This window comes from Megalobrama amblycephala, linkage group LG18 (assembly GCF_018812025.1).
Source record: "Megalobrama amblycephala isolate DHTTF-2021 linkage group LG18, ASM1881202v1, whole genome shotgun sequence".
NCBI lineage: Eukaryota > Metazoa > Chordata > Actinopteri > Cypriniformes > Xenocyprididae > Megalobrama > Megalobrama amblycephala.
This window is the reverse complement of record NC_063061.1, coordinates 10,436,785-10,462,003: the sequence shown is the minus strand read 5'-3', so window position 1 is coordinate 10,462,003 and position 25,219 is coordinate 10,436,785. Positions and strand designations below refer to the sequence as shown.

Genomic DNA, 25,219 nt, shown 5'->3' with positions numbered 1-25,219 from the left:
TGTCTGTGAAACCACAGGAATAACGTTTTCCTAGAGCTGCTGTAAAGCCAAAACAATCTCTGTCCATTCATTTTCCTATTTTCACTGTGAAGCTGCTTTAAAACAGTCTGTATTGTAAAAAGCATTATATAAGATGATTTTACTTTGACTTTCAGTTAAAACAGCTCAAAGATGCATTTTAGTGTGGGATTAGGCTTAAGCCTTGTCTGTGAAACCAGGGTATATTGTTGTACATTTTATTGGTTGCAGAGATGAGTATTTTGTAATACATTTGCAACTTAGAAGCATCACAATTACTAAATTATGTTTTCTGTTACATAGGGACTATTCAACAGACATTCAGAAGTGTATTTTAAAGCGCAAAGTATTTAAAAAATCAAAATGTTTAAATAAAGCTCTGTAAAAACTGTAATTGCATTTTTTGTCCCATCAGGCAATTAAAAGTTCTACACATGTTTGTAGTTTTCACGCCCACTTGAACAAGTGGTCAAGTGCACCAGAAGTCATATGATCCATTACTAGTCAACACAAACCATGGTCAGTTACCCCATTGCTGGTAGAAAGCTACACTACACCAACTACACCATCTGATTCTAAAAAAAAAAATATTTTTTTCCATTGACAGACCAACATTTAAATTATTTCATTATATTTTGGTAGAAGTTCAAAAGGTTCTTAAAAGTGTGCAATGCACTTTTTTTAAATGTGTTTCCCTGTCTACTGCACTTCACATCACAGATCAAGATAGTTGCTAGTGAAGAGTTTGAAACTGTGTACGTTTTTGTCGTCTTAAGCCCAAAGTATACAGTACTTCACTTTTTACGTGTACGCGAGGGTCAGAGTACAGTGCGTGTGACACAGATTTCATCATAGGAAGAGTACCCGTGTTTTGTAACCACGTGGGTTGAACGTGCAATTTCTTTCTTTTTTCTTTTTTTCTTTTTTTGTAGTAATTTGTAAATCCACAAGGTGGCAACTGTGCCCTGGTAGTAAAAGAAAAAACTGCATAAACAGAACAGACCGGAACGGAACGCATGCAAGCTACAGCGTCAGTGGAGGCCTACATAGACGAGATTGTGCTGAGAGGTTAGAAAGGTTATCCTCATTTGTACAACTCTAGCCAGAAATGTTCACAAGTCCCTGCGGTTCAAGTCAAGTCAAGTTAAGTCTCAAGTCTTTAGGTTCCAAGTCAAGTCTCAAGTCAAGTTTTTGTTAGATTTTTAGCAATATTTTTTTCAGCTAGTTGTTATTTTAATTAAAGCTGCTGTCCGCAGTTTTTCCTCTTTGTCGCCATCTCTGTTTGAAACATGCAACTGCAGTCATATGCGGAACAGTTATTTGTACGTGCGTTGTGCCTCGGCACAGCTCGTCAGCGCGGATGAATCTAATGTTTGCTGTTAGTCACCGCACCGGTGGATACTGAACTTCAGAATCACAGACTGTACGTCTTGAAAGTATGACCAATATAAGAATTTTCACTGGAAAATATCATCTGAACAAGTAAGTAACATGTCTGCCACTTTTGTTTTGACCAACTGAGGAAAAAAGCATTAGGCATACAATAAATCGTGCTGCCAATGATGATTAAATCTAACGATCGCTTAGCTCTGATCACACCAAACCGTGCAAATTATTATTACTGTTATATTGTTCTCAAATTGTTAATATGTTAACAACATCAACACTGCGTGACTGTGTATTTAGTGTGTATTAGCGTTACCTGTAGATTTCAATTTCTGTAGCCACTCCACAGTCCAAAGTATTTTGCTTTTGGACTACGGGTGAATCTCAAGTTGTCACTGATGATTGTCATTTGGACCTTTCTGGATTACAATCCGCCATCAAAATCATAAGTTTAATTATTTCAGCTGCTGTGAGAAAAGGCTATAAATATGCCGATACCGGCAGCTTCCTCGCCATATAACTGACTCGACGGGACTCCTTCCTTTGTTTACGGATGTGACGTAATGACGCACAGAGGAACTGCTGCATGCTTGAATTTCCCGCGGAAATCCGCCATGTCGCTCTTATTATAAAACATTATTACAAGCTTACTGTTGTGAATCGAGACAAGATAATTAGATAGTTTTGAACACTGGCTGGTTATGTACTTGTTCAAAAGTTGACTTTGGATAATTTTTAACCAAAAAAAGTTGCGGACTGCAGCTTTAACAATGAATTGAAATATCAAAACAGATTACTTTTACTTTAAAATTGCCTAATAAAGCACGAAAAATACTACTTTAATACTATTACTTACTATTACTTTCCAACTTTATGCAAAATTATACCATAGAACTACCACAAGGAAAAAAGTGCTGTGCGTTTTGAACTATTTGAGTTGCCGTAGTTTGCTGTAGATCTCAAGCAATTCTGGAAAATGTATTCTTCCAGTTAGCGCCGGCGGTAACGAAGCCTGTGTATAGACAATCGTTACAGTAAGAAACAACGAACAACATTTCCATCTGTGTGTCACGTTTGTGATAAGATGATATAATAACGCACTCCGACTCAACAAACCGATCTGTGAAAATGAGTTGGACAGGGTCATAAAATGCGTATGGAATTGTTCGTCCAATCCAGATGCAAATTAACTTGGTAAATCTGGATATTATATGTATATGTTAGCAAATACTTGGGGGAAAAAAAACATGAAAAGGACATGGAAAGTGTACTTGAAAATGGACCGCAACCAAGCCTCTGCAGCTGTGCAACATCACATCTTCAGAATAATTGATTGCTTTTCAAATTTTCTAAGTTTTTCGCAAGGTAAGACTTAACTATATTGTTACAATTTTATTGGTAATTTATTTAATATAAGTTTTGTGATGGGGGATGAATTCGTGTGCGTCACACGCTCGCTGGCTTGGTGTGTTTAGAGATGATTTGTGATATTCGCTGCTGCAGCACATTTGGGAATGAATGAACAGTAAAATGTGGTGTTTCTTGCTGTCATGTGGGGTAGTAAATAGAGAACGTAATCGGGAATGCCGTGCCAAAAGACATGTATTTTTCACTCTGTCTTCAAGTCCAAGTCAAGTCAAGTCTCGGGCAAAGAATATACACTAACAAGAAGCGACACTCAATAGAAGGTTCCATTGCAACACCGGCGCCCAGTACTACATTAAAGCTGAAATCCAACCTGAATTATGACATCACAGAATAAAATACTATCACTAGTGATCATAAAATCCTTTTTAACAGTTTATTTTACAGACTTTGTGTTGAAGTCTTCCACTTTTTTTCACAAAACCTTTGCTCTCTAGAAACCCAGTCAGTTTGGGTTAAAATTCTTTGAAGTTCAAGTATTAGCATTATAAACACTGAATTAATACCGACATATGAAATTAAATTAAGGACATGCATCAGAAAAATTGGAAATGTTAGACAATAAATATATGAATATAACAGCTGGATTTTGCAGTGTTGTCTAATGTCCATTAAAGCAAAAGTGTCCAAAAGTGGGAATTTTGCAATAACGGACACAGCAATGCATCATGTATTATAAGATCGTTATGTTTGTAGAGTGATCCATTAAAACATACAATATAGCCTATATCAATTCAGCCCTAGATACTATTATTACTATTACTCCACTAGGTCTGAAATACATTGTTCGCTGCAAACATGATGATCTTAAATTAATTAATTATTAATTTACTATTAATAAATGTGTAAAGTTGCATAAAATGGGAATACTCAATAAAGTAGGCTAACTACGTTACCTCAGATGGTTGAATGGTTGGATTCCACAACTGGTCAAATAAAACATATATAAGACAATACAACATTTACTGTAGGTGCCATAAAATTTACTGATGATTTCATTTGAAAAATGTTCTTTTGTGCTTCTGATTTGGCAGTGAAATTCGCCTATTTTGGGTGCGTAAGATGTGAAGGATTCTATCCATGGGTTTCATGTGACGTCACTGTATTCTATCGCCGCCATATTTGTGACCGGTCAGAGCTGCGCGCTCTGTTTAAGTCTATGGTGACAGCAGCTACAACTACCAGAGGAAGGACAACAAAACGCTCTCAGAAGGTTCACAACAAATTTACAATATGTCTGGGATATGTGGTGCTGTTAGCCGTTTCAACAGTCGTCAGAACTGCAAATTTATTTGATCCCAAAGGAGTTAGATCGGCAGAATTATTGGCTTCATTCAGAAAGGACCGTACCACTGGCAGCCAAACAGCAATGCACAACATTAATAACTGCTGGGACTGTCATTTACATAACATTATAATTGTATACAATATTGTATTAAAATATTGTGAATTCTAGTTGCTGTGTTTCGGCGTGTTATTACAGGATGAACAAATTCACGACGCGAGCTGACTACATTACTTAGTTCATATACATGCGTGCATGATTTTGTGCAAATATAAGTTGTAATTTTATGTCTATCTTGTATAAATATATATGAATTACCCTATATAGGATGTGTTCCTTTGAGTTAATTAACTTAAAGCGCTTCATTTTACGGATGTTCATTCAGCGCGTGCAGCTCAAATAATACTATCAAAATGAGATGATTTGAGAAAAAAATCTGTTATTGTTCGTGATCCTTATTAATCAAACCACGTGTTGCTGAATATAATACGAGAACAATATAAGGGCTAGTTATTAAAAATAATGCATCATTTTTTTTTTAAAATATGAAAGTTTTAATATTACTGTAAACATTTTAATGACTTAATCATTGCTGTTTGAGCTGCGCACGCTGAAGCTGAAGAGAATAAAAACCCGTAAACAAAGTTAATTAACTCAACGGAACACATCCTATATAAAATAATCCAGATATTAATACAAAATAAAAATAATATTACAACTTATATTTGCACAAAATCATGCACGCATGTACTTGAACTAAGTAATGTAGTCAGCTCGTGTCGTTAATTTGTTCATCCTGTAATAACACGCCGAAACACAGCAACTAGAGTTCACAATATTTTAATACAATATTGTATACAATTATAATGTTATGTAAATGACAGTCCCAGCAGTTATTAATGTTGTGCATTGCTGTTTGGCTGCCAGTGGTGTGGTCCTTTCTGAATGAAGCCAATAATTCCGCCGATCTAACTCCTTTGGGATCAAATAAATTTGTAGTTCTGACGACTGTTGAAACGGCTAACAGCACCACATATCCCAGACATATTGTAAATTTGTTGTGAACCTTCCGAGAGCGTTTTGTTGGCCTTCCTCTGGTAGTTGTAGCTGCTGTCACCATAGACTTAAACAGAGCGCGCAGCTCTGACCGGTCACAAATATGGCGGCGGGCATAGCGGAAGTGACGTCTTTGAAACCCATGGATAGTCAAGTTAGTATTTTCACCCCATAATGGCGTCTGCGCTATCGGAGCGCCATCTAGTGGCTGTTGCCCAAAAAGTATCAGAGTGTCGCTTCTTGGGTTCTATAGACCAATTTGGTGTTTGCAAACAGCGATGACGTTTTTTTGTGGGCGGAGCCTAGCTGGTTGCAGAAAATGACAGTTGAGCAGTAGAAGTCTATGGAAGCCACGAAATAAAAGAATAAAAAAAGGTAATTTCGAGTTTATATCTCACAATTCTGACTTTTATTTCTCGCAAATCTGAGTTTACATCTCACATTTCTTACAAAGAAAAACAGAATTGTGAGATATACTCGTTATTCTGTCTTTTCTGAATTGCAATTTATCCCGCAATTCTGACTTTTCCCCCCTCAGAATTGTGAAATAAACTCACAATTGCGAGTTATAAAGTCCGAACTGGGAGTAATAAACACGCAAATGCAAGAAAAAAAAGTAGAATTGTGAAATAAAAATTATTATGTTTAGAAGTTATCTATGTAAAATATTATAGGTTTAAATTATTTTAATTATAATTATTTCATGCCGTGTAACTGCTATGTATGTATGTCCTCTGAGTTGCATATGTGAATTATGTAGACTTACTGCTTACATCAAATTCCTGCTTTAATAGTAGACTAATCCTTGCAGGTGTCATCAGTCCAGTCTGTGAAACGTCTCTGTTTATCTTCAAAGGACGTTTTCAACGATGATTTTCTTTAAAAATGAAGACTATATTTTTTGCATTCCGATTCCAACATCCAGAGGCACAACAAAACATTTTTCTCTTATTCTGTGGATTTTGCACATTTTCCTTCAATTGCTACCGCTATTTTTCTGCAACCAGTATGCGCGCGCAGCTGCAAGTGACGTAATTGTGACGTCTGCTCCAAAGTGGTCTATACTCTTTGTCTGGGGTCAGCTGTTCAAGAGTCCAAGTCAAGTCAGTTTTTGCGACTTAAGTGCAACTCGAGTTTCCATCTCTGACTCTAGCGTGAAAGAATACAAAGATATTTACATGGGCTGTAACTCTTGGCGAGAAATTGGTGCAAGTGTCGAACGCCTGTGTATGCGTATGAGTCAAATTGAGTATACTTTGCAAGGCTGTGTGTTCAACTGTGCACGGAAAAAAAGCGAAGTATACTTTGGGCTTTATCAGCCAATCAGCATTGTCATGACATCATTTTCCTGCAGCTCCAGGATCATTTTTGCATGGAATTTACAGCTCACGTGTAGGGATAGGTACCGAAACCCGGTATTAAATTGACCCCGGGGCTAAATTTTGAAAGACCGGTGTATCTATAAGCTCTGACGTTAACGGTTCTGCTATCGGTACTGGATAAATTATGAAGAAAATACACGTGCATTTATTATTGCTATATAGACATTATCTTGCAGATTCAATCTATCCAGAGTCGCCAGCTGTTTCTATATGCAATAATATTAGGACATTTGTCTATGATGCATTTTTGCTTTCGCAAGACGAGAGATCGCGCTCACGCAGAGGAGCTACAGCGCGCGCAGCCGCTCACATGAAAGCCTGTTTAATGGTGACGATGGAGGAGAGAACTAAACAACTAAACGTCTGCTTACACTTTAGGCCTGTGCTTTGATATTAAGCTAGTTTTATTTTTGATTTATTTCGATTTTGGCTTCTAAGGATCATAAAGAACATATCAGAGGTAAAACTATTAAAAACTAGCCGCGTTTCGTCTACCACACCTTTATTCTATTCACAGCTGCGCGCGTTCGTTCCTCCCTAAACTCAAACTTAACATCAGAATCGGCACAATCGGTGCTTGTTGTAAAATGCAGTCTTTACTGTTGCTAAACTGCAGTAAAGGTTTGATCATTATTATCAACGTTTAAAACGTCGAAGAACAATAATCCGCGCAAGAGACGCTGTTCCTCAGGCTGAATTGCGGCGCGCACTTCAAAACGGATCGCAAATAGACAAACAAATTACACGTTGAGCTTCAGGTGCACGTCCAAACGATCAAATACACACAAAAATGTGTTAAAATGACCGGATTGGAGCGTGTTTAGCTACTTAAATGCCGTTTATATCGTAAGTGTACATGGACAGCTGGGAGAAAATCTGATGTGTGTTAATAGATCTATTTTCTTAAAGTGACAGCAGTCATGACGATTGTGCCATCAGTGTTAATCAAACAACAAAATGCAAAGAGAAAACCACTCACAGCACTTCTTCTGAATATAGTTAGCTTTAATAAGATGTAATATATTAATTTATACTGTGAAAACCATTCAGTGTTATTTTACATTTGGTTACTTTACTTGGATTTCTTTTATAGGCTAGGCCTATTACTTACATGAACACAAGAACAAATGAAAGTACTTTATTTCATTTGTGTCTTTGTTTTATTGTATTTGTCAGTTTGTCTCTTTGTTCATGTTCTTACTGTATCTTATATAAAACACCAAAAATGCCAGACACTATATAATATAAAGCAAAGTTAATTCAGCTCTTTTATATATATATATATATATATATATATATATATATATATATAACAAAAAGTACCGATAAGAATACCGTTAAAGTACCGGATCGATAAGCAGTATCGGTAAGAGTAGTAATACCGTTAAAACCTTAACGATACCCATCCCTACTCACGTGATTGGCTCAAATTTTTCTATGATACCAAGATGAAAGCACTTTTCCATCCGGTCCTGTGTCAGCCAAGCAGCTGCCATTGAGTTAAATGGTAATGCTAGCAGATATCTTTTTTTATTATAGACCTCTTTGGCATGTCGACTAGTGGCAGAACTAATCGACTAGTCAACTATGTTACGAACCCCTGATGTAATTCTATCCCTCCTTTCCTTGAACCTCAGCGCTACTTTATCCCTTTCTCTGCTTCTTAACCTATTCATGCTGCGTTCTCCCTCTCTATCTGTCTTTCTCTCTCTCCCTCCTTTGGATTTCGAATCATGATCCCCTCTGCTGCAAAGAAAACTCCACCTACTCAGAGCTGCTAATGTAGTCACTGACAGTGCAAGCTCTCTCCTGCTCTCTCTCTCTTTCTCTCTCACTCATGCTCCCTCCACTTCGGTCCCACATAAATAAATAGCGTCAGAAGGATGTGGGAGAAGAGAGATGTTGCTGCCAGTGGAAAAAGAACAATGTTGAGGCAACTCTTTCCTGTTTATCTTCAGCGCATGCTTCCAGTCTGGGGATTACAGGCACATTCCCTCTGGATTTCTTGCCCACTGAAGGATGCTCTCTTCTGACGGCGCTCCTGCCGTACACACAGCGAGGACTACTGGACTTTTCTCACTGTTTCCACCTACCCACCAGAGAGCCACTGATCTTGCCAACCAGAGGAGCCCATGGAGTCCATCCCCATGGTAGATGGTCCACTCCACATTTGTGCTTGGCAATAGACAAAGAGGCAAAGAGATTAGAAACATTGGCAGCCGATCAACTCCATGGTTTTCTGACTTTATCAAGGTTGTGATTTTTGGCATCTGATAAAGAGGTAGGACTTCAAAATATATTTTGTTCATCCTGATTTAGTTTTTTCAGTGCTTTTGAATGCACTTTTGTACTTTCATTGCACATAATGGTTCAGCAAATTTACAATGTGTTTTTTTTTATGCACTTAAGCATGAAATTTAATGTATCAGGTATAAAAAATTAAAGTTTTAAGACAATTTGTTATGATACCATCCACCTCTCATTATTCCATAGCTGTTGTGGAAACTAAGAGGACCCCAAAATGAAGGTCCTAACCGCCAAAATTAGCTTTATTGGGTTAGAAGAGACTTAAAGATGTGCAGAAACCCTCATTTGAGCTGTATGTGTTGCTTTAGACTTGCCGAGCAGAACCACATGGTGACTTCTTGCAATATTGTGGACGCAGGTGATGTGTGATGCCTGCTGAGGTAGCTCATTACTCTGAGCCAAGAGACTGAGGCTACATATCAGCTGAAACCAGTTTTGTTGCTCTGCCAAAACATCTCTGTCACACTCACAAATGCCAAACACACCGTGGCGTATTTCCCATCCACAATGGCAGGCTGTATATCTGGTTTCTGAAAAGGAAGATGTGTTGTTTGGCAGAATCTTTGTCTTTAGAGAGTTGTTGCTGCATCTCGACGATCTGATTTAGCCAGAAGGCACTTTTCTGCCACATTGGTGTCCACAATTTTTTGTTTAGTGCCATTCAGCCTGTATCCACTCTCTCCTACCTCTTCAAGCACCTCATAAAGTATTATATTCCCCTTTTCTCTCACTTAAAAAGGTACTTCTTGTTGCCAAAAGGTCATTGTGGAGATGTGCAGGCATCTTAAATGTGCACTTAGGGCCAAGTGTGCGACTAGTTTGTCAGCAGAGACGGACTGAAAAGATGTAGAAGGAATCATTTGTGCTGGAGATCTAATGAGCACCTGAGGGCAGGTTGACAGACTGTCTGGCCAGGGGATGGAAAAATCCCTCTATAGATTTGAACAGAATTAATTGTCAGAGAAAAGGAAATTAGCTGTTTTGCACACCTGTTTGTGACTGAATAGATCTGAAGCCCAGCATGGCAGCTGCAAATATGATCGAAACCATCATGTGTTTGCAAAATTTGCACATAGAATGTATATTCTGAGAATACGAATATTATTATAAAATGCTCTTTAACTATTCGTGGCATTGATAAACACCTGTCGTTATTCTGAACTGCTTGTTTTACCAAATAGAAGTGAGCAGGGATTATTTTATATCTTTGACATTTTAGCAGACATTTCTTGAGTCAATTAAATGTATAACTTGATACAATTAAACTAGAAACACACAAAGGTCAGTACTACATTCATAACCGCCTGTATAACAGTATGACAGTGGTATGTGATGGAAAAAAAGAGTAAATGAAAAAGTTATGTAATGTGAATAACACTATACATGTCTTGAAATTCCGAAGGACAGACGTTTATAGTGACGTAAGACTAAATGGAAACACATAACAAAAAAAGCCAAACAAGAATCGATGGAAAATATGGCCATATACATGTTTAGACCTTAAAGGTGCAGTAAGCAATTTCTGAGAGACACTGTTGATATTTGAAAACACCAAAACAAACACTCCCCTACCGAAAAGGATCACACCCCTAACTTGATAGCCCCGCCCCCAAATTCACAAACATGCTATTCACAGGCACCTCCTCCCTCATGAGTGGGCACACCCCTTACTGCTGATTGGCTACAAGTGTGTTGTGGTACTCGGTCTGATCCAGTTTCAACAGCGTTTCTCAGAAATCGCTTCCTGCACCTTTAAAGCCCGGAACACACCAAGCTGATGCAAGTAGCACGTGCGTAAGAAGAAATGCCTTTCCGTACCAGCAGATGGCAGTAGCTGAACAGCCAATCAGAATGATCAGATGGCCTGACTGACCGACGAGCTCCGACGTCGATTCAACATGTTGAATCGGCCCAAAAAAAGCCGACGAAGACCAACTTCTTAGTGTGTTCCGGGCTTAAAGTAACACTTATTAAATGGAAAAGAACATCAGTGAAATACACCAGTATTCATCTGCATTTTAATATAAAAAGTTATGGAAAATGCATTCTGGGATGCCCTCTGATCATTCTTCATGTGTATTTCCACAGGCCTAGAGGCAGCTGTATGTATAACTAGTATGTATAACTTTTAGAGTGTGAACTAGTAATGATATGATAAAGGGTTAGTTTGGGTTTGTTCACCCAAAACTTTCTGTCATCTTTTACTTACCATGATGTCGTTGCAAGCTATGACTTTTTTTCTTCTGTGGAACACAGATGAAGAAATTTTAAATATTTTTAATCATAAAAAAAAAAAAAAAAAATCTTAGGACTTTTTTTTCCCCAAAAAAAATCTTCTGTTACATTTATTAAATGTTACAATTATCCCTGTTGTCCCCTAAGGCTCAGCTATACATTTCAGTCCCCACTGCTTTCTTTAACTTGTGTGAAATGAGTTCCTGCTGAAATCCTTTGTATTAGCCTAAGAGCTCTGTGCCACACAGCACATCTGTGTAAGGGCTTCTATAGAGATTATTAATTCTGTTTGGGTGGGAGGCATGTATATCAACAGCAGACTCCACAGAGACAGGAAACGGGAGGATTATTTTTGCACTCTAATTAGTCTACTACAAGCTCCGACTTAATTGGTGGCCCCTAGTTTGCATTTGATGTGTTGAGAAATGAAAAAAGGCTAAAAGGAGGGTGAGACGAAATGAATATGTAAAAAACGAAACAATCCGTCAACATTCTTTTGAAGTGGTTCGGGGAGAAGACCAGGCAGGATGTGAAGCCAGTAGAAGCTGGGTCTGTGCACTCAAATCAAACAGGAATCCTGTTTGAATAAATATGTAATCTGAGCCTCCAGGACCATGATGCATTAAAAATGAGGACATATTTGACTCTTAAGAAGATGCTCAGAAATGTGTACAGAGTTAGTTTGCTGTCATTTGTGCTTCGATCCAGCTGGATGCACATGCGGGCACACATGTACAAAGGTACGTGCTTGTGTGTGTGATTGTTTAATTTTTTTCTTGTAAGCGCAGAGTGTCTCTTGTACTGTATGTTCTGTCATGCTGATGCATTTAGACGGGCATTCAAGCCATTTAGAACTGATGCACTATAAAACGTGGTTTTCTTTTCAAATAATTATCAGCCTCTGTCTCTCATTCAGTACAAAACAGAGGTTACCTATACAGCTGAAACTGAATGTGTGGGTGTTTTGATTATCTGTTAAATAACTAATATTAATATTATTATTGTTAAAATTATTATTATCATCAGCGAGATAAATTATGGATGTGAAAATTTGATGAGAATTATTATTATTATTAGGCACATTTACATGTTTACAAGATAAATGTATACATTTACCATATACTGGATAGGACATCTACTATACTGTATACTGAACTATATACTTGTTTTAAAAGGATATTTCTTGATTTTTTATATATATATATATATATATATATATATATATATATATATATATATATATATATATATATATATATATTCTTGTTTTAAGCATAAACCTTAAAATAAATTTGGTTAGACTGGTGTCAAAAAACAAACAAACAAACAAACAACAATGTGGAAAGATGAAGTTTTAATGTTCCATATCTCATGCAATTTTCTTTCACTAGTATAAATTAATCTTTCTTTAAATATATTTTTTAAAGTCTTATTTTCTGGTAAAAATTTAGATATTTACTAACTAAGACATATATTTTTGAAGTGTAAAGGGGCAAATGACAAAGCTACACTCTAAAAAAAGCTGGGTTGAAAATGTACAAACCCAGAGATTGGGTTGTTTTAAACCAGCGGTTGGGTTAAAGGTTTGCCCAACATGCTTGGCATTTTTATTTAACCCAACTACTGTTTAAAAATTACTAAACGGCTGGCTTAAAATTAACTAAAAATAGGTTGGTAAATACAAATCAGACCAGAGATGGGCACTCGAGTTAGTGATTCGGACTCAAGTCGCATTTTAACAGACTTCAGACTTGACTCGGACTCGACCTGAAATGACTTCAGACTTGACTCGACTCGACACAAAAGACTCATGAATATTTTAAAAACGACTCGAGTCTTTTACACTTAACTACTGTTATAATAAATAAACAATTTGTGTTGTGTTTAAATGGTTTTATAATATCTGCGTCACATATATTTCCTCACTGTCGTGGTAGATCGGACCCATGTCATAGAATGCGTGAAAACTCCGAAAGAGTCCCATGAAACATGATGGGAGCCACCGTGCCATATGTTCTTTCGTTTGAGTTTATTATTATGTCAGATCGGCTAGATACATGGAATGTGGGAAAACAATTAAAGACACCGGAACAACATCAAATTTTATGAGACATCGCATCCACAAAGGTTAGTCACATTAACTCACACAGCTAGATACTGTGGTGTAGCTGCATGGCTCATTTGGATTTCTAGCCTGTTAAAATATGAACAAAAAAATCTAGACTTTAAACCTAGCACTACGTTTTATCAATCTGTTCGTATTACATGCAGCTTTTCTCTTTCTTAAGCCGAGTTCAGACTGCACGATTTTAGCCCCGATTTTGGCTCGCCGACAGGTTTTGAGAAATCGCCGACAAATGCCCGAAATCACAGGCAAATCGGTGCTCGTTCACGCGAGTGACAATCACGCAGTGTGAATGAGCAAAGACGCGATATGAGAGAATCGCCGACGAGTCGCCGACACCCGTGAGATATTTGGCATGCTAAATATCTGGACCTGTCGGCGATTCAAAATCCTGCTGTGTGAAAAGTGTTCTGACTGAAAACTACATCGGCGAAGACCGACAGCCAATGAGAGAGCAAGATACAGAGCAGCGCGGAGTTCGGGGAGGAGTTAGACCACAACATCAGCAAGCATGGCTTCGTTTCAGATAAACATTACAATTATATAAAACAAAAACAAAGCACAAACATTTGCTTGACCATCCGCAACAGCAGCACATTGAAAAGTTATGTATTTAGTTCCAACTGTCGTTGCAGAACACACAATCCACAGTCTCCCCAAACATTTCCTTCTCCATATTCTTCTTTTATTTATGTTGTTTTCGCTGCAAATCAGCGCACAGGCAATTCATATTTCAAGCTTCTTGCGGACTACTATTTTTAATAATAATCCCACCGTGTGTCTCAATCAGCTTCCTAGTTCAGTAGTCAGGGCACTGATCAGGGTATCAGCCGCATTCACTTTAATTATATACTGATTCACGACCTAGGGAACTAGGGAGTTGATTGAAACGCAGGACCAGTCTCACGTGAGAACTCCGGTCTTGAACGCGTGATATCGCGTTGTTTCCTTGTCACGTCTCGCGTGTGTTTGGTTGTGAAACGTAGTTTGCGTGCCAGACAGAGTTGTCGGCGATTCTTCCTATTGTAAAGTCATGCAGTTTGAAACCTTCTGTCGCCGATCCATCGTGCAGTTTGAACACAGCAGCGACTGAATGCTGGCCAAGATAGTCATGCAGTGTGAAAAGAACAGTGACCCGACTACTTTGAAAATCGTGCAGTCTGAACTCGGCTTTAATGTGTGTCCATAAGAGAGAGATAGAATGATAGAGATGTTAATCCATTTATTACTTAAAGCTCATATTTTAACGTATCGCAGTCAGCATGTGTAGAGTTTTCAGTTGACATTCTTAAACATTCTTAAGCAATTTAATACATGTTTATTGTTTAATGATTATTCATTAAACTTATTAATAAATGTGAATTTCCAACATATTTTGGGTTCATTTTAAGGAAGCAATACAGTAACTTTTAAACAATAGTTGAGTTAAATAAAACTACCCAGTAGGTTGGGCAAACTTGTAACCCAATCACTGGGTTAAAACAACTCAGTCACTGGGTTTGTCCATTTTCAACCCAATTTGTGTTGTTTTTAACCCAGTATTTTTTAGTGTACCATTACTATTGTTCCAGATCCATTTATATTGGTTACAGATGTTCTGTCGGTTCTAAAATATATGGGGCCCTATAATACACCCGGCGCAATGCGATGCAAGGCGCAGCGCAAGTGTGCTTGCTAGTTTGCGTCCGGCGCCGTTCGCGTTTTCCCGTTCAGCGCCACGTCCTTAAATTAGTAAATGCATTTGCGCCAGTTAGTGCGCCCATGGGCGTGCTGGTCTAAAAAAGAGGTGTGTTCAGGTGCATTGCCAGCGCATTGCTATTTTAAGGAGCTGAAAATAGGCTGCGCCATAGACCAACTCAAACCTGGCCTAAAGTCTAAAGTCAATGGCGCAATATTTTTTTGTTAGAGCGCGTTGGTAGAAACTGCGCGTCCACAGTGCGCGTTGACTTTGCTTATTACACACAGGGATGTGCATCACACAAACATGCCAAATATTAAAAACAAAAGGATTACAGTGTAAAAGATTATTATTATGTAGGCTATAAATTTAAAAATGTAATGATGATTAGTCATTGCGTGTATTAGAATTAGGCTACCTTTTTTCAATTCAGCCTATTACTACTTATAATGATGAACGAAATTGGCTAATTAATTGAACAATCGTGTCAATATACACACATATATATTAACTGACTTTAACTTCGCACACGAGCAGATTGGTTTCTTCACTTGAAAAGCGTTCAGCTTTTCTGCCAACAAATTCCGCCATGTAAATAGCAATCCGCCATGGCACGAGCGCATCTCGCTCTTAAAGGGAATGGGAGATGACACTCTGATTGGTTTATTGAACGTTACGCCCATTACTCATTAAGAGAATAGGGACAACCCATTTCAAAAATGCGCCCCGGCGCACGGACCGTTTTTCCATCGTTAAAATAGCAAAAGTGGATTTGGACACGCCCTGAGTGCACCTGCGCCATGCGCTTTACACTTTGCGTTTAGATTGTTAAAATAGGGCCCATGGCCTTGAATTCAAACAGTGTCTTTGTATAAGCCAATTAAAGTATGATATCTGGCCAATAAAACCCAACAGTGAAAAATGACTTGCACTTATTACCTGTCGAATATTTTATGGGGATTGAAAGGCCAGTGAAGTGTCCTGTTCTTTAAATCCCTTCTTACCCAAACCTCAAATTGATGCGTTACCCTTCACACGAGGTCTTATGTTTGCCTTGGGATTTATTCAGGAGAACAACGTTTGACACATCAGTCCCCCAAAGCGGAGATGATGTGAATCCATTTCGACTGTCAAAACTGCCACATTTGTCTATTAAAATGCCTCTACTTCCTGTGAAAAGAAGTCCTCCCGTTCTCTGTTTGGTTATTTAAATCCGTTATCTTGCACAAAGCTGTCCAGCTGCTCCACATGGGAGAATGAAACCTCTGTCAACCTCCCCGTTTGTGTCACAGAGATGCTTGTTCCTTTCGGAAGGCGTCACATGAAGAACCGCCGCCCGCGTTGATGCGTCTAGGCCCGACGAAGAGCGGAGTCCGTGTGGGTGCAAACACCTTCATTAATTGATTGCCATCTGTGTAACGCCTGCTGAATTCTCAGCCATAATAAATGCGGCACGTGGGCCTCCGGCACGGCATTAAGTGCACAATAACTCCGCGTATCGTTTTAATGCAGACCTGCACAGCTGCGCGCCTGAAATCAGGAGCTCTGGAGCTCAGCTTAAGGGTGATCCTCCGTGACTGACACATAATGTAGAATGAGGGTCACCTTATTATACTGCCGACATCTGCTAGCCTCCAACTCCATGATTTGCTGGAGAAAATGGTGCAAATTAGACAGGGGAGTTTGTAGGGGTCTCACCACCTCAATTAAGGTTTGAACCACCCCAAAGGAAGTCAAGACAAAAGCTTGGGGAATCTTAAGGGTGTTAAATTTACAAAATAGGTACAAATACAAGTTTGGTTAACTGTATTAGGGGCACTAAAATACAGTTTGGGTTGCATGAGATAAATCTTGACAGATTGAGCCCTGAAAATGACTTATAGGAGATCCTTTTAAAAGGCTTTTAAAATATAAGTAAATAATTTTTATTATTTATAAGGTTTTTTACATTTCAGTTGCGTACACAGAAAGCACTTTTTTATTTTGAGCTGATGGGAGCCCTTCGTAAATACACAAATAATCAGGGGTTTATGCATATTTTCAAGTATGGTAATGTAAGCAAATGGATTATGGATAATATTGTCTGTGTGAGTGATGGTCATATTTACCTGCTGTATGGTTGGGTGCATTAACTAATGAGCTTCTGGAGCTAGATTTATTTAACCCTTTATTCTGCAGCATTGAATGGTTGAAGAGATTTAACAGTCAAACAATGGATTACACCTGCAAACTGCTGCTGTGTTTTGCTTCATTAACGCAATTTTGTTATCAGCAGTGTATGTGTACAATGTGAATCTGAATTCAAACTATCATTGTAGGGACAATCATTTTTATTAAGTCAAATAAGTAGCATTTTATAACCAATTTTACTACAGGGCCGTTGAATGCTTGATTCTGATTGATTGATTGGTCAATTATTTTCCAGTAAATGCACGGCTAAAGTAGTTCCAGACAGGTTTTGATCGCATTACATTTCCATATCACTTCACCAAATTATTTTAATTATTTCAAAGGCTCTTACAGCCTACAACATCAAATGAACCAAAACCCAGAAAGATGCTGGCCAAGCAAATTAAAATAACAAACAATATATGATAAAAAATATCAAACTATTTCCATGTTTTCCCTCAAAATAATTTTTGTCTACAGAAAGCACACTCTTTTTCTCCAGTTCTCTCTCCCACACAAATGCAATGGCAAATAGTCCAAAAATGCAATCAATCAATCAATCAATGGAAAATAAATATTAAAAGGATTGTGCCAAAACACTACCATTCAAAAGAAATTGGGGGTAAAAAAAAATTAAAACTTTTATTCAGCAAGGACACCTGATTGACCAGAAATGACTATAAAGACATTTATAATGTACTTTTATTTTAAATAAATTAGGGATGCACTGATATGATTTTTTTGGGGCCGATACTGATATTAGCAAACAATTATTGGCCGATACTGATATTTGTCACTTCCTCTCTTGAAAATAGATAGTATTTTGATCATGTTTTAAATAAGCAAAGTTCATAAATACCTGCATTAAAATATACTTGCAGGTTTATTGCTGCATCATCAAATAATTTTTAATGAACATGGATTGGATCCATTTAACATTCAGCAGGCCTACATAAAGACAACGGAACAAAGATACATACGAAACAGTGCTTTTTAGGTAGGTTTAATAGTTTTCTGTTACAGAAATAAAGTAAAAAATGTAAAATAGCACTGCATATTCTTCACTGTATAAATTAAATACATATTAATCCTTTATTGTAACAGACTTTATTGTGATTAATCTTCTAATTTGTTTTTGTATACATTTTAATATTTTTTGTAAGTTTAAATATGTATGAGATCTGAACTATCTCCGTTGCTAAGGCGGGACTCTTATTTTGACGGGTGTTCTCGTTTACGGCCTGACAAGGAGAGCACGCAGTTCTTCAGAGTTAAGGGGCGGTAACACTGCACTTTTCGTTCCATTGACTTCCATTCAAACGCATGCGAATGCGTCAGACCGGAAACGCAAGCTCGTGCGAAGAATTTCGCATTTCGCTGCGTTCCAAAGTTCAAGTTTGGTGAACTCTGACCTGCGAATTCGCATCACGTGAAGACGTGCGACCAGTAGAAGATCGATTCGTCACTGCATGACCTCTTGGCTGAATTAAAAGAATTATATTTTTTGCTGTAAAGTCGAGTAGGTTCTATATTTTTACATTTTGAATGTATTGCTTTAAGTTATGTGTTGAATTCATGTTTATAAAAAAGACGTTGTAGACCGTGACGTCATATCACGACCGTTACAGCATCCGAATAAATTTCGCACGTTCAAAGTCTAGTGTGACCGCGGCTTTATTTTGCAGATTTAAAGTTTGTCCGTTTATTAAGCATCCCCCGAAAAGTCATAAGATCTGTATGTATTTGTTAACTGTTAAGGCCAGAACACACCCAGCCGACGCCGACCAACTAGTGGAGACGAAAGCAGACTCCGGGGTTTGCTCACGTCGGCAGCGTCTGTGTCCAAAGTTGCCCTGCCACACCCATAGACAGTAAAAGAAATGGACACAGCGACCCCATTGGAACTCAATTGAGACAAGTGAAGCCCATTTTTAGCGATTTTTAGCACTTCCGTTTCTGACGCGCAGACTCAAACTAAGCTTGATGACGTCAGCAACCTGTCTGACAGATGTAAATCTTCTAGTAGCTGTGCGTGCAAACTGCCATCGTTAATCTTGCAGAGACGGCGAGCTTGAGCGGGGAGTTCTTTGGCGTGAGTGAGCAGGAGTAATTATTCTGATTAATTATTTTGTATAGTATTTTAAAATGTAACGCCAGTACGCCATATTAAGTTAATGCATACTATTGCCTTTGAGCTTCTCCTCCTGTCTGTACGGTAATTTCTCTACTGTGCGACAGAGAGTCGAGTGGTTATGACGCAATCGTTAGCCTATTTTTACAAAAACTGTTTCTACTGGGCCATAATGTAACATAGAAGGTAATGGAGCCCTTTATACATTGTCGTGTATCTTTAGAAATAAATAATGGACAAATTGAGTCTTTAAACGCCTCAGATGTAAAGTTATTGGCTGTCAAAGTGACGCCAAAATGAATGGGAGTCAATGGGATGGCTAACGCAAGTGAAGTTCTGCTACAAGATGGCGGCACGCGGCCGACTTCAACTTCCGGTCGACTTCCTTGGGCACTGGCCACACCAAACTGATGCTAAACAGCCGACGGCTAAGCAAGCACGTCAGTTCTGCGCCTGCGTGATATGAAATGCCTTTCCGAAACAGCAGGCGGCAGTAGCTGAACAGCCAATCAGAATGATCAGATGGACCGACGAGCTCCAACGCCGATTCAACATTTCGAATCGGCCGAAAAAAGGCCGACAAGGACCAACTTCAGCCGACGGTGCAGAACACACTGAGAAAACTATGCCGCGGTCACACTAGACTTAGAACGTGCGTATTTTTTTCGGAAGCTGTAACGGTCGTGATATGACGTCACGGTCTACAGCGTCTTTTTAATAAACATGAATTCAACACATAATTTAAAGTAATACATTTAAAATGCAAAAATATAGAACCTACTCGACTTTACTGCAAAAATATAATTCTTTTAATTCAGCCAAGAGGTCATGCCGTGACAAATCGATCTTCTACTGGTCGCACGTCTTCACGTGATACGAATTCGCATGTCAGAGTTCACCAAACTTGAACTTTGGAACGCAGCGAAATGCGAAATTTTTCGCACGAGCTTGCGTTTCCGGTCTGACGCATTCGCATGCATGCATTCGCATAAGTGTTATGAGTAATTCGCTGTATGTGTATGTGGATGATAATGCAATGGAGAGAGAGTTTAATGCACACTTCTTGTGCTCTGTAATGTTTAGCTTTTGTGGTGTTTTGTTTGGAGTGAAAACGGACGCAATAAACTTTATAAAACATCAGTAAAGTTTTGGTCATTTGGATGGGGTCCGCTACACTTATGAAAGTTACAGTAAAGTTATTTAGTAAAGAATAGTGTGCAATCTTTTATTATTTGATTAACATTAAAGCGCAGACAGCAGCGCTAGGATTATGCAACAGTCATTACAGCTCACTGCCTTCACGCAGTTAATTTATAAACCATTGGTTTGTTATATCGGCCTTTTTCCTGCTACAGCCGATATGCCGATGGTTGTAAATTGAGCAAAAATTGGCCAATAAATATTGGCGGCCGATACATCGGTGCAATCCTATAATAAATGCTGTTCTTTTGAACTTTCTAGTCATCAAAAAAAAAAAAAAAAAAATTACAACATTGATAATAATTAGAAATGTTTAAGCACAAAATCAACATATTAGAATGATTTCTGAAGGATCATGTGACACTGAAGACTGGAGTAATGATGCTGAAAGTTCAGCTTTGTCATCACTGGAATAAATTATATTTTAAATATTCAAATATCTTTTAAATTGCAATAATATTTCACAAAATTGCTGTTTTGCTGTATTTTTCATAAAGTAAAAGCAGTCTTGGTGAGCATACTGTAGGAATCTTCTTAATAACATAAAAGATCTTACTGATCCCAAATTTTTGAATGGTATACATATAAAACATAAAATATACATTTTATTTCAGTTGTTTTTAATGTTTAATTTCTGATCTGTCTGCAATTTTAAAATAACTTTGTGCGTCTAAGAATTTAATGCATAGCCCACATTCAAGTTCTGTAAAGAGGGATACAATAAAGTAAAATTCTCAGGCTGGTATCGTCGTGCGCAAAAAGACAGTGGGCAAAAATTGAGACAAGATATTATATTGTTTGTCTTTGAGTCTAAGAGTGGCATATAGAAGCTTGATTTCCTGAGACAAATTTTAAAGAGTGGCCTTCTTTTGAAAGATTGGATTGATATTGTAACCAGTCTGACAAAGCAGTTACAAGCTCTGCAGGAGTTTTAAGATTACAAGGCTCCGAATTTCAAAATATATTGTATTGTTACCCTACAGTGAAATAGAAAAATGTTTTATTGAACATTAGAGAAGAACTTGGCTTTGAACATGCCAGTGTCCTCATGCCATGATGCATGATGGGTATTGCTGCAGCACTACAGTATTTGTATTGTGTCTAAATTGGACAGCAAAATCTGAATATTAAAATTACTGAAACAATTTTAAATTAAAAAGATATAAATTTGCTCAAATGCCCAATTTTGACTAGGAGGTACTGGATAGTCTGATTTAATCAAATGTGATTGGAATGAAGAGCTTCAGAATAGTCTTGGTTGTCAAATAAATACCCACATCTCTATATACGCTTGCATGACTTTGATCTCCACACAGTTTGTCTATATAATTTGGGAATGTCTAAAATATATTGGAGTGACTGCTGTCTTGTGCACTTACATAGAGCCGTATCAATGTTCAGCAGCACCTTCAGCCTCAGGTGTCCTGTCTAACTGCTAAAGCCTGTCAGATTTGTTGCTGAGAGGTTTTTTTTTTTTTTTCCAACCCGAGAGAATGTATGCAAGCCAAATCTATAAATAACAAATCTGAAATACAGAGTGGTAGCAACATTGATTGCTGTGCTTTCTTACTGCAGCTGGGCTGAGTAAGGAAGCTGCCAATTTTTCCAAATTAGAATGGCACTCAATCAGATGTCTACCTGAGGTTGATGCAGCTTTACTTTAAAGGACACAGAACAGATGCAAATGGCCTTTTACTTCAACTTAAATTTTCCCTGGGACCAAATATCGGTAATGTTTAAAGAAAATGTAAAATGCAGTTCACAATCCACTGTACTTCTGCAACCTGATGTTTTATCCATAAGAAAATGACTAGATTCTCAAAAGTGGGCGTTTCTTACCAGATTAGAGCCCGATTCCTGATATCAGCTAACGAGGAGAGTTAAGGTAGATAAAAATATTTATTTTATTATTTTATTTTATTGGAAGAATTGATACATCATACACAAAAATGTTAAAAATGTGTTTTAAAGGGTAATTTAGCCTATTTACATTTAAATACACATTTTTAGACATTTTGTGGATGATTTTTTTTTGTTGTTGTTGTTTTACATGATATATTTTTCATTTTGGTAATTTTCATTTCATGTTGAATTTAACTGCAGTGTATTTTCTTATAGAATATTTTATTTTCTAAAAATCTTTGTTAGTGTTCATCTGAAGAAAAAAAGTCATACATATGGGATGGCATGAGGGTGAGTGAATGATGAGAGAATTTTGGGTGGAGTATCCCTTAAATCCAACTTTGCATTTGCAAACATTTTAAAGGATTTTTTTTTTTTTTTTTTAAACAATACAGGCTACATACCATTTCCCACTGACATGTACGAATCAGTCTTCCCATGAAAAAGCCAACCGTAACCTTACCGTTGGGAATGCTTTAACTTCACACATGAGCGAATGACATTTCTGCACAAACCAAAACATCAATGGGCAGACGCGTATTCCTATGCGTTCTTGTCCCTAGACGTTACAACACTCACTTTACTATGTCCTGCCCTATCACACAAGCACATCTAGCCAAGATCCCGCCGTCTCCCCCCAGGGTCTTCTCAGTCTAATGGAATGTAGTCTTCTCACACAGCAGCACACTCACAGAGCAATTACGCCGACAGATTCATTTAAGGCCGGCCGCAAGCTCTGGCAGTGGATGTGAGGCGTGCTCTGACAGCGAACAGACAGCCCATTCACCCTTCATCAGCCTCGCCGGCTTTCTCACTGTACAATATCCCCCACAGGAAATGATGATTTCAGTCAGAAAGAACAATAAGGACTGTATCAGATACTGGATGGACGTCATTGCGTTGTCCTCCGTTGAAGAAATATGTTTGGCAACTAGCACAAGGAGCTTTTTAGCCAATTTAAAGCTGTTTGGAGCCAGCTGGCAGGTCGAGTGCAGAGCTTTCAGTAGCTTTTTCGTTTGTCTTGCTCCTTCTTTTTTGTCGCACCACAGATTCTGAACAAACAGACCCTCTGGGCCAGAGCACTCTGCTTCTCCATAATGACACAACATGAAAGGTGGAAAACAGGGTAAATTCAGGTTCAAAACTACCCACCTTGAGCATCCTAAAAGAGACAGCCAGACCGCCCAGTGAATGCTGTGTGTTCTATCATTGTTCTCTTAGTAAAAAGGTTTGTGTTGAAATGTTGTTTGGACATAAAACTGAAAATTTGAGTTCAATTAGAAAAGTAGGATGGGATTTAGATAAAGTGGGTGTTGTGTATCAGGACATAGCCAGTTGGTGGGTTGAAAATGAAAGGATTAACATCAACCAAATTCTTGCAAAAAGTGTTTTTTATTATTTTTTTTTATTTTTGTTTGTACAGACATTTTCTTTCTTTCTTTTTTTTTTTTTTTGATTTGGTACTTAAACCAATAAGCTTAAATACACATTAAATAACAATACTAAACGTGGTAAATGTATGTGTAACGGTTGGTGACAGTGTATAAACCGCATGAACGAAGGACAGTAAAATTAACAGTCTTTAATAACAATTGCTCAGGAGAACAGAGACACAACCAACATATAGCAAACGAGAACGAACAAAGACTAAAGGAGAACTCAGGGTTTAAATGGGACTAATGAGATAATTAACAAGACCACCGGTGAACAGGACAATTAACTAAATGAGAGAATGAACAAAGTGACACAGAAAACAGTTCATACATGTAGTATGGTCAGAGCTGGGTAGTAACGGATTACATGTAATCTGGATTACGTAATCAGATTCCAAAAATCAAGTACTTGTAATTAGAGTATGTTACGTTTTAGATTACTTGTAATCAGACTGCAGTTACTTTTTTATGGATTACATGATTACATATTATTTACACAATGGCAGTAGTTCACAATTCATTGATTCTCCTAATTTTTCATTTTTTTTTAATATAAACCTGCCACTTATATATACATTCGTGCTTCTTCGAGTTTTTCTGGGGGTGATGGGGAAATATAGATGAAATATAGATGAATATTATTATTAATAATAATAATATAGATTCAATTTTTGATGTAGCAGTGATATTACTGTGAATTTCATGTTTTTCAATATTTGTTTTAGTATTGTTGCTGTTTTCTAAATTTACTTAATTTTAATTTGAAATCATAAGATGTGATTTTGTTTTATTCAGTGTTACTATCAGCAAACACTAACAGGTACATTAGTGTTAGTATTTTGAAGTATTAACTGTCCATACATTGCACTTTAAAAATAACCTGGTGAGGCTCTTGTTTGTGAATAGAATATATTTTTGGAATATATTCTTTCTTTGTATCTATCAAAATAGTACAAGATTATCCTACAATATATGTGCAATCAAATAAGGTTTAGCCCAAAAGTAATCTAAATGTAATCCAAAAGTAGTCAGATTATGTTACCAGAAATGTGTAATCTAAGAGATTATATTACTGATTACAATTTTTTGTAATTTGTAATCAGTAACTGATTACAATTTGTAAGTAATCTAGCCAGCTCTGAGAATGGCTCATTTTATAACATTATTATTAAAATACTACTGTCATAACCATGTATCTTTGACTACACACATGAACAACTACCTACACTGTTGTCTCATGTTAGTTGTTTTTGATTCACTAAAATGAATCTGCTCATTTGAGTCATTAGTTTTGGAATCAGACTACAGTGGCTGCATTGCATGTTTTTGATTCACAAAAAAAAAAGAAAAAAGAACTGCCTCAAAATGTCATTGATTTTGTAATCAGACTACACTGGTTGCACTGTCTGTTTTGCACGGTTGATTCAGTAACAGTGTTGTGGCACTGTTTTGCAGGAAAGCCTGTCAGAGTGTTTTAGTACAGTATT

The 25,219-nt window shown here is 37.5% G+C and overlaps 1 protein-coding gene across 3 annotated transcripts in view; it reads left to right on the top strand.

The window, feature by feature from the left end:
- Positions 1-25,219, top strand: part of sgcd (sarcoglycan, delta (dystrophin-associated glycoprotein)) — a 258,141-nt gene that overhangs the window by 22,327 nt on the left and 210,595 nt on the right. The window contains exons 1-2 of one of the 3 annotated variants that reach the window (XM_048165460.1): positions 2,074-2,769; positions 8,511-8,833. The exons of 1 other annotated variant lie outside the window; for it this stretch is intronic. The gene's annotated coding sequence lies outside the window, so the exon portion shown is untranslated. Of the gene's footprint in view, positions 1-2,073; positions 2,770-7,921; positions 8,834-25,219 lie in introns of those variants that run through there. One more of the 3 variants, XM_048165458.1, reaches the window with a different exon arrangement.